An 18986-nucleotide genomic window follows, 5' to 3' on the forward strand; every position below is an offset into this window, starting at 1 on the left:
CTCCCAGCTGAACCTTGCTGGGATTCAAGACTAGGTATTTTCCAAGTCAATTTTTAGTATTTAATTCACAGCTAATTCTGGGATCGGGGGCCAGAATGAACACTGGCCACTGCCGCATGCTTATAGGACCCACGTTACTCCTGATGGGTCTGTTAGGTTTGTTTACAAATCCAAGGGGGGGATTCCAGAGCCCTTAGCAATGCCAAGAGGGGAGCAGGCAGAATAGATTCTTGATCTAACCTTATTTTAAACTGATGATTTTTAAAAGACAATGGTTATATCTTGATTAAAATTTTTATTACCATATTGAGTGTATAAGAGAATAATGTATAATATGTATGCCCAACCTTTCAATTTGGCAACAGGACACTGCCATCTACAAATGTGGACAAATAGTCAGATTTATGGCTATCCTGGGACTTGTGAGGCCCAGGGACCACAGGTTGACTATTCCTTTAATCATGCGCTCTCCCTGATTTCTCATCTTTCCCCTCCTTCCCTTTTTCTTCTCCAACAGCCCCCATTCTACATTCTTTTGAATTAATTTTTTCAACTTAGCATAAGAAATGCTAAGTTTTATTCTGGTATTTCCATGCATGTTACATTATACTTTTTCTTATTAGAGGAGTATTCAGGTTGTCACAAGAGGAAACGTTATTCTTTACATGATCTGAATGCAAAAGTGTTGTGTTCTCACACATGTGTACATGGCATGATGTAACTCTTTAGCTAATATATTTAAGATACATTGCGAGTTTTCCCCCAAAGAAACTTTATGTGGGATGTAACACACAAACATTCCCCTGTCCTCCAGAACTCACGCCACTCGACCTTACGCATGTCACAGATGCTCTATTCGATATTTTATTATCCCTATGAAATTAAAAACCAGAGCTATGATGTTGCTTGCAACAAGGAGTTGTTCATATTCTAGAGACAAAAAAAAAAAAAAAAACCAACCAAACAACAACAACAAAACAACAAACAAGCAAACAGACCCCCCACACACACACTGGCTGTATAATGCATTATCATCTAAGTGAGCCCCTGTGGAGAACAGTCTGAGATCCTGCAGGGTTGACCAGATCTCTACACTGTCAGACAGGCTCCAGACAGCCAGCTCCTTCCTTCTGGCATACGTGTCTTCTAAGATGCTTGTACTTTCCTTCTTCCAGAGAACAGATCTTCTACCGTAAGGCTCTTGTCATTATACTGCATTTTGAACATACCCTCCTTATGTCAATGTCTTCCAGCATAACATGAGAAAGAAACCAAGGGTTGCATCCCAATGCTCACCTAAGCCACCTCTTACAACCTTATCAAGACCAGTCTGATTCTGTGCACAGCTTTATCCTCAAAGACCCAGGGCAATGTCGGAGAGGTCCAGGGACCTGCTGTTTCTGATTTTCCCCGCTGTAAAGGGCTCCTTCAGTTTTGGATAGTTGTCTTCTCTGTGTTCAGTTTGAGTCTCAGTGGTAGCCACAGGCTGTTTAACAACACGTGAATAATCCATACTAAGGCTGGGAGAAAAGTGTAGCATATGGTTGGTCCTAAAGGGGAATTCAGGAGGGCTTTGGCCAGTCAAAATGATTCACTTTGTGCGTATCTGGTTTCATTTACATTGGCTGGCAATGGGACTTCTCTATCACCGAGTGCTGAAATTTGCAGAGCTTGCTTCTTAAATGAGGGGCAGATCCTTGGTGCTGCCTCTTGCCAGCACATGCTTTCTGATCCATCCTTTTACCATGCCGAGGAGCTCCACTACTGGATGATGAGGCTCCCAGTGTGACTGAAGTGCTATTTACAGACTCTGGCATCCATCAGACCATCACTTCCCATTGGCAGGTTTAAGTCCCTCTAAAAGAGCCTAGCTCTCACTGGTCCAGAGGGCTGGCTGCTAACTATGCAGCAGACTCTCTGAATACTGAGTTTACCCTTCAGATCCAGAAGTCTAGCTCCTGTGAGCTTTGTAATAATTCTAATCAGCGATCAATATTGTATTCTTGTAGGCTGAGGTTTTCTTTTTGGCTTTGTTTGCTTGCTTAGTTTTCATTTAAAATTTTCCATTTCCAGAAGAAGTCTACTTATTTTATAACCTGCTCCCCTTTCTCTTTCTCCTCTTGCCAGCACTAGGTGTTGAGTCTGGGGACTCATGCTTGTAAGACACTATCACTAAGCAACAGACACAGCCAGTCCATCCGGCCATGCCTTCCCCATCTTCGTCTCTTTCTGTTCACGTTTGTGTAATGTTGCTGCTGTGCTAAGTGTGTTCCATCTAGAGGAGCCTGGTGCTAGGGCTCAGGAGAAGACCACCATTGCACTTGGAATGATATCACTACCGAGGTGAGGGGCGCACAGAAAGCCGGATGTCGCAGCCTTAAACGTGAAGCTTACAGGAGGAAAAGCCCATGATCCCTTCCCCCAGAACCATCTCTGGGGTTATGGCTTATTTAGAAGCTAATTATTTGATTTTATAATTACTTTTGTGGGTTGCAAAATAATTATGGTGTAAGCACATCTACAAGTGCCAACATAGCACAGGCAATTGTTCTAAAGTTCACAGCAAAACAATGAGAGAGTCAAGATGGTTGTTTCCTAGGTGGGGATGAAAAAATCTGTCCCCCTTGGTAAAAAGTGTCAGCCCACCCAAGGCCCACAGAAAGGTCATGGTGGATGTGGAAAAGCCAGAGACTCGCACACCAGATTCAAAAAACATGCTCTTTCTTTTTACTTTGCTTTTCATTTTGAACCTGTTCTGTATTTTCTAGAACATCTAATGGACTTTTAAAAGGATCAAGACTTTAGCCAGAAATAAGGGGTATAACTGTGGTCCCCAACTCTTCTGAGATTAGTCACTTGTTCAACACACACACACACACACACACACACACACACACACACACAATAAAAGTGCTAAGACTCAAGCAAACTGGGGCACACCCATAGTCCTAGCTACTCAGGAAGCTAAGATATGTGTTTAGGGGCAACCTAAGTATCCTGGTTAGATACAACCTTACAAATTGTGATTTGTTTGAATCACACACACAGGATTGGATAATTGTTAGGAACCTTTTCAATGAAAAGATCAACTATGGTGATAAAATGATTAGAAATAGGTAGTCTTTTTTTTTTTTTTTTTAATTGCAGGGACTTTGCAGTCCTTAGGGCCTACCCAACACTTTTTGAAAAGAACAAGTCTATAAGCATCTTTGGTGGCATGTGAAACTATGAGCCAGTAAACATGTATAGGTGGACACTAACAAGAGAAATTCATGTGTCTTGTGTCATGCAATATTACTTGTTGGTTATTTTTCAGACACTCCAAGTTACAGCAGACTTTCTCAGCTGATAAACCCAGGTGGGAAGCCCCAGGGCCAGGGTTAAGCAGTCCCCCGGGGTTGGCACATCAGCCAACTTCATTTTCCAGGTGGGAGAAGCTGGTGACAGAAGTGACTGAGGACAGCAGTACACAGGATAACAATGGTCCCCTGGGCTTCCACACGTGAAATAAACACACACTCTCTCACAATCTCAGGCTGATGCTTTGGGGGGTTGGTTTTGTCCTATTTTTTTTTTTTTTTTTTGTATCATTTTTTCCCCCTTTATAGTTCTTCAATTTAAGAGTGAGACTTCTCTGCCCAAAATACTATACCTCAGAGGCTTGGTGTAGGGTGATTCTCAGGCAGCTAGACATGGCTGACAAGCCCATTAAAGGCGTGGAGATTAGTAAGCGTGGATACTGTAGAAATCCTGAGCTGTTCTCCATAAAGTCTTCATAGTGCAAACTATGAACTTAAAAGTCTGTTCAAATGTGAACGAAACAAGTTATATGAACTAGAAAATCTCTCTCTCTCACTCACACACACATATGCACACAATCACATATACATACACACACATACACATGCATACTTATAACCAGCCTCTGTCTGGATTCTCTAAACTTACTGGTTTTCTTAAATGGTCTGAATTTACCCTTTCTTGATCAACATTCCTTGGAACATTTTCTCAGTCTGTCTCAAGTCCCCTCCAAAGTGGCTATAATCCAAGTCACAGTCAATGAGTATCAGGAAAGAGGCAGACAAACTGGACTTTCACACATACATTGCCACAAGAATATAAATAAAATAGCATTGTTATTTTGTAACACAGTCTGGGATTTCTCAAGTGATTAATCCATAGGTTCTTGCACAATACAGCAATGCCACCTCTAGGTACATAGTGAGGATAAATGAAGACCTGTGTCTACACCTAAGTTTGCCCAGGAATGTTTACAGTGGGATATTCATAACAGCTTATATAGAAACAAGATGTGTGCCTAACTGATGGATGGATAGATGTATGTATGTATGTATGGATAGATGTAGTATACTCACAAAAACAGAATATACATTTAGATCCCTGCTATGTCATATAGATGAACATTAACTACATTATGTGAAGGGAGTCCAGACACAAGGATTTACATAGGACAGAAGTCCATTTTTATGAAATGTCAGGAGTAGGGAAATATATAGACATCAAAAGTAGATTTGTACTAGTCTGAGATAGGCACTAGAGAATAGGCAGACAGATTAACTAAAAGAATCAGCATGTTGGGGAGCAAGTACAGAATAATGGGGTACCTTGCAACTGCCCCTAGTGAAGAGTGTAAGATTCTGTGAAGACACCCAAACTGTTTACATGCTTTAAGTTAGTGAATTAGCAATTAGGTATGGTGTGTGAATTCTCAATAAAACTGCTAAAGAAAAAAAATTCCTCAGGGAATCTTGCATCATTCATGTATGGCACCCACTCAAATCTCACCACACACCCCAGCTTCTGTGTATTTCCCCCAGGCACAGCAAGCCATTGTCCTTGAAGTCACTTTAATGAATGGATTTGTACTTATCAGCTAGATGGGTAATTAATACACTGACACAGATTCATGTACTGAACACATTATGTTCCATGTCTAATATCCATGTATTGTTCAAGACACTAGAAATAAAACACCAAAGAGGGGTCATGGGAAGTATCTGGTTAAGGAGGCTCTCTACCTTTGATGGGACTTGCAACTTTCCTCTGCCCTTGTTCTTTATCCTTTCCCCAAGTGACCCTTTGTTAGCCTAATCCTATCTATCCAATACAATTGACTTCAAGAGCCATCTCCTCTGACAAGACCTAGGTGGCTTTCTGCCCTCAAAAGGAGAAAAGTGTGTGTCTGACACCCAAGGATTGTCTCTGTCATAGTAGCATCTCTCTCTGGGCAATCAGATCCTCTCGGGGCAGGAATTCAGATTTGCTTCTTTCCTCACACCAAGATCACAATAGCATCAATATCTGAGCTGTAAGTTAACCAACGGCCATGTTCCACCCTCTAACAATGCTAAGGAAATCCTGCCATATCTGTCTTCATACTGCTAACATGCTAGATGGTTTTTATGCTGGGCTGAAATATCTACAGTTCATTCTTTCTTTTGCTATTTTAGCACTTGGACTGATGCTTAGAGCCAGGTTCTCTTACCTGAAACCTTCCCTCTTTAGGCTCCTCTTTTCTTCCCAACAACCTAAACCTTGCTAGTTGGCCTTCAGCTGGACCCAATTCATGTCCTTGCTTTCATTAATACCACCAGCCAGAAATAGTACATTTTACACAGCTAATGGCAGATCTCAACTGGTTAAAGTGCCCCTCCCTTCAGATTGGCATTTTGACACCTTTCTTTTTACCTTTTTCAGGGTTAAGGAGTTGAACACAGGGCATCACACATGCCAGGCAAATGCTATACTCCAGAGCCACATCCTGTTCCCTTAGATTCTTGAAGTCTCAAATGTCCAATCAAGTCCAAGAAATTCTTCCATCTGTATTTATCAGTAAACCACTGGAAGAAGCATTTGGGGCTAAAAAGCAGGTAAAGAACCCTGTACCCACCTCACGAACAGATACCATGAACAGAATCCCTTTAAGTGTCATCCACAGATTCTAGCTACTAATCTTTCAGTTGGGTTCATCACCTTTGCATGTAGGATTCTGCTTTAGGTCTAAAGTTCACACATATGTAGACACCTAATCAAAACAGAGTGAATATAAACAGATGGGTCGAGTGTCAGACAGATATTTAAACAGAGGAATTTTATTAGCAAAAGTATCCATGAATGGAATGTTATATTAAAGTTGGGCCTGTTGGTGCAAGATTGAACCCAGCTACTCAGAGGGGAGAGGCAGGAGGATGGCAATTTTTAAACCTTCTTAAGCCACCTTCTTGTCTCTAAGTAATTAAAAAGAGGGTTGGGGGATACAGCTATGAATGAAGCCCTTGCCTATGGTGAGCGAGGCTCTGTGTTCAAACCTTAGTACAAAGCAAATAAGTAAACACCCAAGAGAGACAAAAAGAAAAAAGAAAGAAAGAAAATACTCTGCTAAAAATAAAATTAGGTAATGATTTTCAATTGCTAATGTAGAAAGAATACAAAACATATTTTGAGTGCAGGACAGAAACGGTAGGATCTTCATCCTTTGACAATGACGGCTCAAGGTCAAGGGACATTCATTCATTCCTTAGCTATGAATGGCCACAGTGACTGAATCTTCTTTCTGGTCTGATTCTTCCCAGGTGCTCTCAGTAATATAAGAGTTAAAACAGAACAAACCCCAAACAAAACCAAAAACAAAGCCCACCAAAATGTATTTCAGAGTCCTTCTGGACTAAGGGTCTGGGTGATAAATTCATAGTGATATACAACCTCTCTGATTCCTGAAAACTATTGCTTAGTGTTTCAGAAACTTGTTTTTAAAGGTAACTTGATGAGGTCTTCTGTGCTTACAAGCCTATCATGCCTAGAAGAAGAAGTTGGAACTCTTTCACAAACTTCTGTGGGCTTTTTGAGACCTCTCTTGCTCCTGGCAAGACCCACCACCCTTTCTGCTCCTGAAACATGCATCTTTAGATACTTCCCACTTCAGTGGACTTGAGTATCTACTTCATCTCCCTGGCTCTTCTCCTGTTTTTGATATCTATCTTCCCAGTTCTTCACAGAGCATGTCAAGTAACTGGTTGGAAAAGACTGGGCACTGTGGTCACAGACACCTGTCGGTTCCTGTCATTTTCTGCCTCATTCCACATGTTCCCCCTTCAAATGCTTTCCTGGAGGACGCACAATGCTCCTTCTCGGTTTTAATCCCCTTAGACTTCCTCTCTACCTGGAAAACTCTCTCTTTCTCTTCATCCAAATGTCCCCTCCTCAGGGAAGCTTGCCTGCCTTCTCCACCCAGTTACCAGTGTCTGTAAGCTGTACGACAGTTGCTTTCTTCCTGTTCAACCTTTTGGAGGGTAATGAATAGATGGTTGGTGTTTTTGTTGGTACCCTGTCACCAGGCCAGGGCCTTGCACAAACAAGCTGAGTTCACAAACAATGTAAGAAAGCCAAGAAAGTCTCAGCTGAAGCAGAAGTTGAAGGTCCACCTGCATTAGAATTGCTCTACACCCTCCTCCTTCACTTCCTGCTAAGCACGAAATCTTGCTGGCCTTCCCCACCCACTCTACAGCTTGAGTTCAAACCCAGGGTATCCCACATTTTAGACAAGTGCTCTCTCACCAAACTACACCCCCATCTCTGTGTCCCCTTACTCTGAGAAGTAACCGGATCTCTCTCAATCTGTCTACTTTGACTACTGAGATGTCTGTAGGACTCTATTGGTATAACTTTAGGTCCACACATAGCATTTGTCCCTTTAACTTAGGATATCAAAAAAAATATATGTTTTAACCATGAGCTATGGAGAAGAATGTTTTCTTCTTGGACCTAAGCCAAGAAATTTAATTGCAGAAGAGACAATGCACCATAGTAAAGCAGAAAAAAAAATTGGACTTTGCTGTAACCAGACAAATGATAATAATCACAACTAATATGTTTCAAGTATGTTCCCTTGCCAGGCACCATGCTAAGTGCTTTGTTCCAATTATCTCATTTAATCCTCGTAATTCTGTGTGGTAAATAATACTGTAATATCCTACCCGGCTAGCGAGTGGAGAAGGCTTTATTTGCAAACAGACAGGAATGTTGCAGGGTCTAGTTGTGGATCATCACTGGGAGCTGCATCTTGCTTCCTGAACCCTTCTGATAGCAGCCTGGTGGCTTAACCTTGAAAGACAGGCTACCCTACCCTGCCTTCCCCATGATCCCTTCTGTAAAAGGCAGGGGCTGGGTCATAGAAACTCACAGGACATGTTTCCCCTAAAGGGTTGTCTCGCTGAGGGCCATGTAATTGTTAATGTAACAAAGATCCAGGACAATTCTCTCTTCAACATCCACATAGGAAAATTAGGCATAGTGGCTCACGTGTACACTTCTAATTCCAGCACTTGGAAAGCTGAGGTAGGAGGGTCCCTGTGCATTTGGGGCTAGCCTGAGCTATCCAGTGAAACCCTGTCTCAAAAATAATAACCATTAAAAAATTCATATGAGAGCTGACTGAGAAAAGTGAGTTCTAGCTCCGAAAATGAAACCTGAAGTTCTCTTCAGCAAGTCAGTGGATTAGTGTGTTAGCATGTGAGTGTCCAGAGACAGAAATCATTGTTTAAATGCATCCAGACAGACTAGCATATTGATTAATAGCCAGTAACGCCTTTTTCAACTGCCATTTTTATTACTTTCAAAATGTCCCTGCAAAAACAAGACTGAGGCTCCCAAGTATTTCTCAAAACTGTTAACATGTTTCCTTTCTAATGAAATGACATCTTCACAGAAATGAATTTGTTTGTGTGTGATGCTGGGAATAGACCCAAGAGATTCACACCTGAATGCATGCTCTACCAGTGAGCTACGCCTGTACCCACACCTTTGACATCATCAGGGAGACCGTTTTCTAAAAATAATTCACCACGATTAAGACTCACCAAAAATTAAAATAACAATAGAAATTGTTCCCAAAATAATATACAGAAATGCTTCCCTTCTGTTTGAGATTTCTCTGTATACTTACTTTTTAATCACTTATAAATGAAATAGTAGCTTCCTAGTGACTTCCAATATAAAATGTTAGTGGAAATGTAATCATTTCTCATATCTTTACTGTATACATAATTTCTACTTCATTTAGGTATGAATTTATTTCCTTTCTTGCCAGTCAGCTTGCCAAACAACTAGTAGATCAAGGAGAGCTTTTGGAAAATGCACCAGAAAATTCTGCTGTTTTTTCTCATTTGTGACTCAGATTAGCTTAGCTTATTGAGATAGTACAGGACATGCACACAGCCACACACACACACAGACACACACACACACACACACACACACACACACACACACAATTCTACATTCTCTAAATCAGCAATTCTCAACCTGTGCATCACAATCCCTCCGAGGGTCAAAAACCCCTCCCACAGAAGCTGCTTAAGACCACGAGAAAACACAGATATTTATATTATGATTCATAGCAGTGGCAAAATTACAGCTATGAAGTAGCAATGAAAGGATTCTATGATTGGGAGAGTGTTCCCACAACATGAGGAACTGTATTTAAGGGTTGTAGCATCAGGAAGGTTGAGACCCAAAACCCTAGATGTTGTGGAGAGGAAGAAATAAAAACCATCTAAAAAACAAAGATGCTGGTACTCTGAGAAGAACTGTTATCTGCCTTTGTTTCTTCCTGTATTTGAAACTCTGTGGCCTTTAGCACTGGGGTGTTGTATCAGTTCACTCCCTTTTCTGAGAGCGGCATCAGTACAAAGAACAGACAGTAAAGATTGGCAGAAACACAAACTGGCCATGAACGTGTGGTGGGATTTATTCTACAGTTCATTGTTATTACTAGTATTGAAGAGATGTACTTAAAATAAGGTCAACAAAACCATCTTTAATAATGATGCACAAGCATTAAGAACATGTTTTAAAAAGTTAAACAAAAAGATAATCACTGTGGCCAGCAAGTGGCTCAGCAAGTAAAGACACCAGACACTACAACCCGATGACCTCAGTTTAGTCCCTGGGACTCACGGTTTGGAAGAAGAGTCCTAAATACCACAGGTTGTCCTCTGATCTGCACATGTGTATGATGGTATGTGTACGTGTACACACACACACATAAATAAATGTAATTTTAAAAATTAATTGCTAAAATATAGTTTTGTATTCTTTCAGCTAGTCAAGGGTACTTTTATCTTTCAAAATTTACTATATATCAGCTAAAGATATTTGGTTATAGGAGATCTTTAGATGGCAAAACTATTATAAATATAATTTAAATGTTTACAATAATTGTCATTTTAAGGGACAATTCTTAAACGGGCCAGAATTTTTTATGGATGTAGCCAAGTGGCCTCTTTAAGGCTGGATAAGGAACTAAACAGACATAGAGAACAAGATGCTGCAGAAGCAAGTTCACTGTAAACATGTTTCTCCAGATGAGAGTGCGGTTCTTTACAGAGTGCTGGCATGTGACCCTGGGCTCCTTTCCCAGCACCACAAAGAAAAAGCAGGAGAAGAAGGAAGGCTTTTCTCTATTGACCTTTGGGAGAAAGACCCTTTAAATCCTGAGCACACATTTTCTTTAAAAGCCCTTGCTCAGTGAAATGCTGAGCCGATGAAAGCACTTGCTGCAGTTCCTGAGGACCAGAGTTTGGTGTCTGAGACCCACATGGTGGAAGGAAAGAACTAAGTCCTGGAAATTATTCTTCTCTGAACTCCATATGGGTGACATGGCACAGCATTGGCACCACACTCTCACACTCTTTCTCTCTCTCTCACTCTCTCTCTCTCTCTCTCTCTCTCTCTCTCTCTCTCTCTCTCACTCTGTCTCTCTCTCTCTCTCTCTTTTTCTATCTCTCTCATACACACACAGCATATACCACATGCACACACACACTCTTACACTCACACACACATACACACATATACATTCACACACACACATACACGCATAAACAAACACACATATATACATACACATACACCAACATCCCCCCACACTCACACACATGCAAACACACATATACCACACACACACTTTGTTTCACACACACACCACATACACATGTACACACATACACATTCTCATACTCACACACCTACATACTCACACTGTCTCACAACCACATACACATAACATACCCACATACATACACATGCACACCACATACACACATAAACACACATATGCATACATACATACACATTAACACACCCACACACATACACACATGCACACACATACACAACACACACACATGCACACATACACACACTCTCACACTCACATACACACACCCACACACATACACACATGCACACACATACACAACACACACACATGCACACATACACACACTCTCACACTCACATACACACACCCACACACATACACACATGAACACACATACATACACACACACTAACACACCCACACACACACATGCACACACACACATACACCACACACTCACACATACCACACTACACCACACATATACATACACACACAACACACACACACACACACACAATGAATGAAATAAAATGTTCTGATGTTCCTGCCATGCATGAAAAGAACGAACCCAACTGTACCACATCCTTATTTTGCTCAACATTTTAGCATACCACACACCTGGTATAGTGGTACAGAATTAGGTAAAAATTAGACACTACGACCTTAGCCCTCCTCATATATGGATCTCCTGCAATTAAATACTTATGTTAAGTGATATAAGAACATCCTTGAGTATGTACTCCTGAGGGTGTTCTGGAATTTGAGGCTATGGAGAAGACGTGTGTCGTAAGAGGAAGGCAGACTGCAGGTTAAAATACATTCCTGCTTGGAACAGCACACAGCACATGTTACCGGTGATTGAGCTCGTAATTACATGCATAAGCATATATCCCGGAGTGTAGAAACACCCATCCCTTATTATAGCATTGCACAGAGACTCAGTTAAACAAACTCCCACGAATACGGGAAGCAGCCTATTTGGGACACCATTCAGTCAACAGTGACTGGCATTTAATAAGTAACTTGGCTCGCATCTCCTTCTCCATTATACTATTCTTCGAGAAAGGTCTAGTTTGGGGTCCAATGAATCTGCTTGTGTGCATTCATCTTGGTGTCTGCAGTTTAGCAATCAGCAAAAGAAACGAACACATGTCAACACGTGTGCCTTAGAAACCATTAAACCCAACAGGAAGGGCCTAGCTCTGTCCTCCCACCTCCGGTACTGTCCCAATTTGCTCTTGGGTGACTCGCTCGATCCACACCACACAGCCTCTCTCACATTTTAATCAAAGAAAACTATAATTACCCTAGCAGGACTCTAATTTTGAAAAGACATTAGGCCATCCGCAGTCACTTCATTACGGAACACTTCAGAGGCCAGCAGTGAACCGAGGGGATTCTAAGTAATATCTGTTCTTCCAAAGGGAGCCCTGGGAAGCCGCCCAAGCAGGTGTCCTGGAGCTGAGCACTGAGCTCAGGGCTGGCCTCTGCTACATGTTCTGCTTAAAACTTTTCCGCAACCTTCAGTGGCCCTCTTGAACCTGTACAGCGAGCTGCTGGGGGCTTGCCAGGAGGCTCCTCTGAAGGCACCTCCACAGTGGCGTCCACACAAGCAGAAGCTTCTGCCTGCTCCAGGGCCAATTGTCCCTGGTCCGCGGCTCTTTCTGCCCAGAGCTGCTGCCTGCACCTCCCCCACTCTGAGCACTAGGCATCAGTCCAAGAGGGACGAGCTGTAGCACTCAACAAACAAACAAACAAACAAACAAACAAACAAATACCAGAGCCATATTTTACTCTAAAGGGACACCATTCCACACAGCTCACAAACTCAGTGAGCTGGGTCCCTCAGAGGTCAAGGCCAATGACTTCTTCCAGAGGAACCCACCTGAAGGAAGTGCACAGTCTGTAATGTAACCCGCAAAGCTCACAGTTGAGGAGCCCTCAGAGATGGGGCTGGAGGTGGTGGTTGGGGTGGGAGAGCTGGTTTAACATCCTTTTTAAAAGCTTTTGTTGCTGCTGTGGACCCTTATGACCCCATCTTGTCAAACCAAAGCCCTACTACAATTGATTCTTTGGGCGCTGCTGCAAGCCCACTGGCTCCGGGCGACACTCTGCAAAGTGCAGGGCCGGCTGGGGAGAGCGAAGGTCCCCGCAGTTGTCCAGGTGGCAGATTTCGCCAGCACTGGGGACCGTGAACTGGCAGAGCCACCTTCTCGCCACCTCCCCGACGCTCTGGGCACTCACCGTCGCGGCCGTCCTCCCCACGGCTGCAGTTGCTGCAAATATGCTTGATCTCCTTGCCCAGTTGACAGTGGATCACAAACGACACGTTGTTATTGTTGTTGGGGGCGGGGTCCTTCGGGGGCTTCATGCTCAGCAAATAAAAAGCTTTCTTTTTGGGCTTCACGGCGGCGCCCGCGCCTGGCACGGCTCCCTGTCTGCAGCGCGGCTTCGCGGCGCGCGTGGGCTCCGCCATCCGCTCCCCGGGCGTCCGGGGCCGGTCGCTGATCGCCGCCCCGCGCGCTGCCACTCGCGTCCCCCGGCCGCGCCCGCATGCCCCCACGCCACACCAGCGCCACTGCGGGGCGGGGCGGGGCGGGATGGCGCGCTAGAGGTCTTGACCTCTTAGAGCCCGGGCAAATCCCGAGACCCTGGGCGGGGTGGCTTTGGGAAGGGCTTGCGGAGTGCAGAACCGGCTCTTCTCCCAGCAAAGCTCTGGGTCTCCCGGGGTCTGTCTCCCCGGGGCAGCCGCACCCCTCGGTGAAGCGCAGCACCCGCAGCTTCCAACCAGCAGGGATTTGTGGCCACCTTCACTCTGGAAACTCGGGGAAGGATGCCACAGCCACCCCCTTCCAGGACTCCCGCTGCCAAATGCAAGCAAGATGTACTACAGCAGGAGGCTGTCCCAGCCTTAGGGTGGAACTGAGGCCAAAACAAATTATATTCTCGGGCGGGTCCAACCACATCCTAGGACTAGACAACCTGTTACAGCATCCTTGATGCTTTTGCTTCCCATGAAAAACCTTCCCCGAGATGAAGGGGGCTTTACTACAGGGTCCTTACTTGCAGTCAAAGGGGAAAACTCACTTCCAGTCCTTCTCAAGCATCATGCAATTTAGGGACACTAGCTAAGTCACTGAATGCTCTTGAGCTGCCATTGCTTTGTGATCGCAGGCCAAGCAAGGCAGGTGGTGATACTCTGAAGACCTCCAGAGGAAGAAGGCAAATCTACGGCCTCATCTGTTGAGTTTTTGATTGTTTTGGATGACTTTCAAAGGTCACTTTGTGTTTAAAACCCACTCATTTGCAGGACAGCCTGAGATTCCTAAAGCACCTTTCAGGGAATCTAGGCTTTGAGAAGTTACACTTCCCAAACATCTTGAATGCTTATTTAAAAACAGATAGACTTTGGGGCGCAGATTCTGGTTTCACGGGTTATTGGAGGGGTCTATAACGGTTAACAAGCTCCCTGGGGCATTTTGATGAAGCATAAACAAGAGAAACGGTGATTTATAGCCAGGTGTGTCAGACTCCAAGCTCCCAGCCTCGTTCTTTTCCCACTACCCCATTTCTCCTGTTCCCCCAACTTGCCCTCTTTTTCTCTCTCTCTCTCTATTTGAGTCTACCAAAATAGTGACAACCAGAGTTGTACAGTCACTTCTGGTTGCCACCAAGAACGTTCTGGGTGCTAACTTCAAAATGTTCTGGGAACCTGACTTACACAAAGGACAGGTCACTGTTGTCTCTCCCCTAACCAGACAGATTTGGCACGAATGCTCGTTTCCAGGTGAGAACCAGTGAAGGAGAATGGCCACATGCTACCTCGTATTGTTTCTAGGCACACCAAGTCTTCATTCCCATCATCTGTCAGCCCAGACGGGCACAGGCAATTTCACGTTTATTTTATCATTGGGAAGCCAGTGTCCGCTGGCACCCTCTATCCTGGAAGGAATGTCGGCAACAAGGTAGGGACAGATGCTGGAGATGTGCCGTCTTTACTTAGATCCCCCTTTGTACAAATATCCATCAAGAGCTTTGGGAACATTTGCCTTCTCAGCCAGGTTATCAGCTAGAACATACCTAGGTAAATGTCACTGGGTCTGCTCCTCTCAGACCAGGTACCACTGGGTCCCCAGCTCATTAAACCTTGTATCTGGGAGATGACAAAGATATATTTGTAATAGTGTTTGGATGCCTGAAGGGATGAATCTCATTCTGTCATGGGCAAACATACTTTGTAATCCCTAGGCCCTGCCTTTATCCCATGTTTCTTCTTAGGGTGTGTTCAGAGTACCTTACAGTCCTAAACAGTATTTTGAACACTGCCAGCCTTGCCAACTTCACTTCCTGCCCCACGGGGTAGAATAAGAAGACGTGTGTCAACCCCATCTGGCCTTATTAAAACAACTGCACTGGAAGCAATCTGCTATTCACTCCCTGAACACTAACCCTGACCCAACGCTGTGTGTCCTGATCTTAATTGGCCAAGTACCATGAATGGCCAAACTCGGATGTGGCCGCTAGCAAAAGCTCACATATCAAAGGACGAGCCCTAGAGGTGTGCCTTTTATTCAAGAGAAACCTGCAAGAATTGGCTTGCCTTAGACAGCTACTTGGTTGGTGCTCCCTCTTCCTAGCTGTTCCTCCCTGAGTTGGCATCCTCTAACTGGTGCTGCCCAGTGATGCCTGTCTGTGATATGCAGCTCTTTACATATTAATACACTAGCTACAACTTTAAAAGATAGCAACCATGTCCTTTGGCCAGCAGCTGTTATATTCAAGAGGGAGGCTGATGGCTTATCCCCTCCCCCAACCATGTGGTTCTGAGATGTATGAAGATCTATGCTTGAGGCTGAAGGTCAGAGCTGCTGTCTCCTAATACTCCAACAGAAGGTTGGCTCAGAGGACCAGAGTCCAACACATGTAGTGTTGGCGGTTGTATCTGGCGGTTTCTGGCACTGCTTTACTTCAGCGAGTAGCAGGGCTGATGGGAATGTGTTCCCTGTGTTCGCTCTTGACCTTGTTCTGTGCACCGTGTACCTCCTTGCTGAAGCTTGCTTCTGATGTCTGCTGTTAAAACATCCTCACAGATAGCTCTCGGTGCCAAGGGATGCTTGTCTCCACCCACAGACAAACCCTGCCTAATGATTAGCCTGTTCTAGCTTAACTCAATTGCTACCGTTGGTAGTTTTCCTTTCCTTTGCATCAAGAACACGGCCATCCTTAAGTATTTTATGAAAAAAAGAATACAGTGGGACTTGTCTTCACCTTTAGAAGCAGGGAGAATATATTATATTGAAGGGAAAGGCACCCATGAACTCTGTCACCTCAAACAGGGCTCTGCCACATGCCACACCTCAGGTTGCATTCCTGAGTTTTTACCCTGATAATCTGAATAGGAAGGAATCATGACAATCGATCGCATTGCCACTTGTTTGAACAACAACCTTCAACTTGAAGAGCCCATTCTTAAATTGGTTTGGTGTCCAGAGACTCTGCTACTCAAAATGCAATCCCAAAGACCTGCAGATTCAAGGAGCCTATTACAACTGCAGATCCTAAGCTCTGCCTCTAAATCTGCATCTTAACAAGATTTTCGAGAGACCTGGAGGCCTGAGAGGCCCCTGTGGGAATCAGCCTGGTGATTCCATTAATTGTCTATGGGAAGAGTGCATATTTTAGCTCAAAAGCAGAAAGGTAGGACCTCTGGTGCCAACGACGAGCTTAAAGTTTAGTTGGGGAAGAGAAGGCACTTGGTGAAAGGCCAGACGTCAGTAAGAACAACCACACACACTGAATGGAAATGCCAGATCTCCAATCAGGAATAGACACAGAGAGCAATGCGTTCATTTTCTGGGCTGGGACTTTGCATGGAAGAGGTTCTACACAGAGATTTAATGGAGAGAGGTGTCCATGGAAGGCTGATGTGTAGCAACTGGGGCAGGAGGGCGTCAGAGGCACAATGGGGAAGATGCAAGCTTGAAGATGAAGGGAAGGTGTGCTGAGTTCTGAAGGTGAGGAAGGTTAGCCAGCCATTGGCGGGCAAGGCAGCAGCCGGGAAGTGGGCTTTCTAGATGAGCACAAAACGGTGGTGACATCAGAGACCCTTGAAATGCTCCTAAGTGTGAGAAGCAGAGAATACTTTGTTTCAGTCCCAGGGAGCGGGAACAGCTTCTGTTATGCTCTTTGTATCTGTGACTTTTCTTGGTGCTGTAGCAGAATTCCCAGGATGACATCAGCACATCCTGGTGCAAAAAGGCGCGGTGGCGGCCCAGTCTTCTGAGAAGGGAGACATAACTTCTTACTGTAACTTACTGATCTATGAGCAGACCCTAGATCATAGGCCAGGCCTACCTCTAACCTGCGAGGGGAACCCTGTGGCAGTGTATAAGTCGACCAGCTAGGCTGGTCGTTCCATCAGGTGAGACCAAACATTGAGCCTATGGGGGACATTTGACACCCAAGCCATAACATTTAAGTTCTTTAACTCTTACCAAAAATGAAAAAAAAAGACACAGTAAGGCCAATGCCAGGCAGGTAGAGAAGCATTCAGAGGGGTATTCTTTAAAAATATAAATTTACCATACATTCACGATGCAAGAAGAGTTTAAAATTTCTTTCTTTTTTCTGTCATTGCCGGCCTTAAACTCTTGCCGTCCTTTCTGCTTCCATCTTGTCTCTATCACCTTTCTCCTTCCTAGCCCCAGTGATCTGGGTGGCCCCCACCCCCATATCTGTATCTGAAACATGTGGATGGGATCTTATTCCATCTTTCCAGACAGAACCAAAGACTTTGAGATGAAGCAGCCATCCTAAGTTATGTTGGTGGGTCCAATAGCAAGTGTTCTTACCAAACACACACAGGAAGTGCTGGAGAGGTGGCTCAGGGGTGTGTGCGGATAGAGGATCCAAGTTTGTTTCCCAGCACCCACATCAGGTGGCTCACAACCTCCTGCAACTCCAGATCCAGGGGATCTAACACCCTCTTCTGGCCTCTGTGGGCACCTGCACTCAGGTGTACATACTCCCACATAGTCATACACATGTACACCTAATTAAAGTAACAGTAAGTCCTTTCTTTAAAAGACACATAGAGTTAGACAAAAGGAGGAAGCCCATGAAGATGAACCCAAGGTGGAAAAGCTGACATATGAGCTGGAAAAAGACAAAGATGAAATCTTCAAAAGATTGATAGGAATCGTAGCTCATCTTAAAACTTAGACTTGTGGCCTCCAGAATGTTGACATGATAAAAAACCTTTTGTTTTAAGCCACAGCTTTGTCATCATCATCACATAAAGCCAAGACAACTCGTATACTCATTAAATATTAACAATATGCTATTCATCACAAAAGTATTTTTCAGATCCGGCCTATGTTTTTTAGATTTGGCCTCAATGTGTGGTACAATATTAAGTCAAGGTTAAATTTTCCAAATTGTTCGCAAACATAGAAGACTGTTGCACTGTTGTTATTGGTGTGTGTGTATGCATATGTATGTGTATGTGTGTGTATGTGTGTGAGTGTGCATGTTTGTATGTGTGGTGTGTACATATGTGTGGTGTCTATGCACACATGTGCATATGTGTGGTATGTGTGTGTAGAGTGTGTGAGCATGTCTCTCTCTCTGTGTGTGTGTGTGTGTGTGTGTGTGTATATATATATATATATATATATATATATATATATATATATATATATATATATATATATATTGGGGGGGCACATGTATGTATGTGTATGTATGTGTGAGTGGGGGTGTGTTGCTTGGTGGGTGCTTTGTTTGTTGTGGCAGGAGATAGAATGGATGTGCAGGATAGAACTGAAGTAGCCTGGAGTTATAGGGCTCACAACTTCCAGGCCTTTTTATAGTTAATAGAGTGGTCAAGGTCCTCTAGTAGATGCCTGAATAATGCCAGCAATAGCCTAGCCTGGGCTACATAAACTGTTCTCCCTGGCAAACTCAACATGTGATTTTTTTTTTCTGTCCTTGTAAGTAGAGACCCTTTTGTTTTTCATCTAAA

The 18986-nt window shown here is 43.9% G+C and overlaps 1 protein-coding gene across 3 annotated transcripts in view; it reads right to left on the reverse strand.

The window, feature by feature from the left end:
• The window catches only part of PHACTR1 (phosphatase and actin regulator 1), a gene marked incomplete at its 5' end in the record, with an annotated part of 446140 nt that overhangs the window by 215783 nt on the left and 211371 nt on the right, over positions 1 to 18986 (reverse strand). Inside the window, one exon of one of the 3 annotated variants that reach the window (XM_080914802.1) lies at positions 13208 to 13323. The exons of the other annotated variants lie outside the window; for them this stretch is intronic. Of the gene's footprint in view, positions 1 to 13207; positions 13324 to 18986 lie in introns of those variants that run through there. 3 annotated transcript variants of the gene reach the window in all.

Source organism: Micromys minutus (genome assembly GCF_963924665.1).
Source record: "Micromys minutus genome assembly, chromosome: 1".
NCBI classification, from domain to species: domain Eukaryota; kingdom Metazoa; phylum Chordata; class Mammalia; order Rodentia; family Muridae; genus Micromys; species Micromys minutus.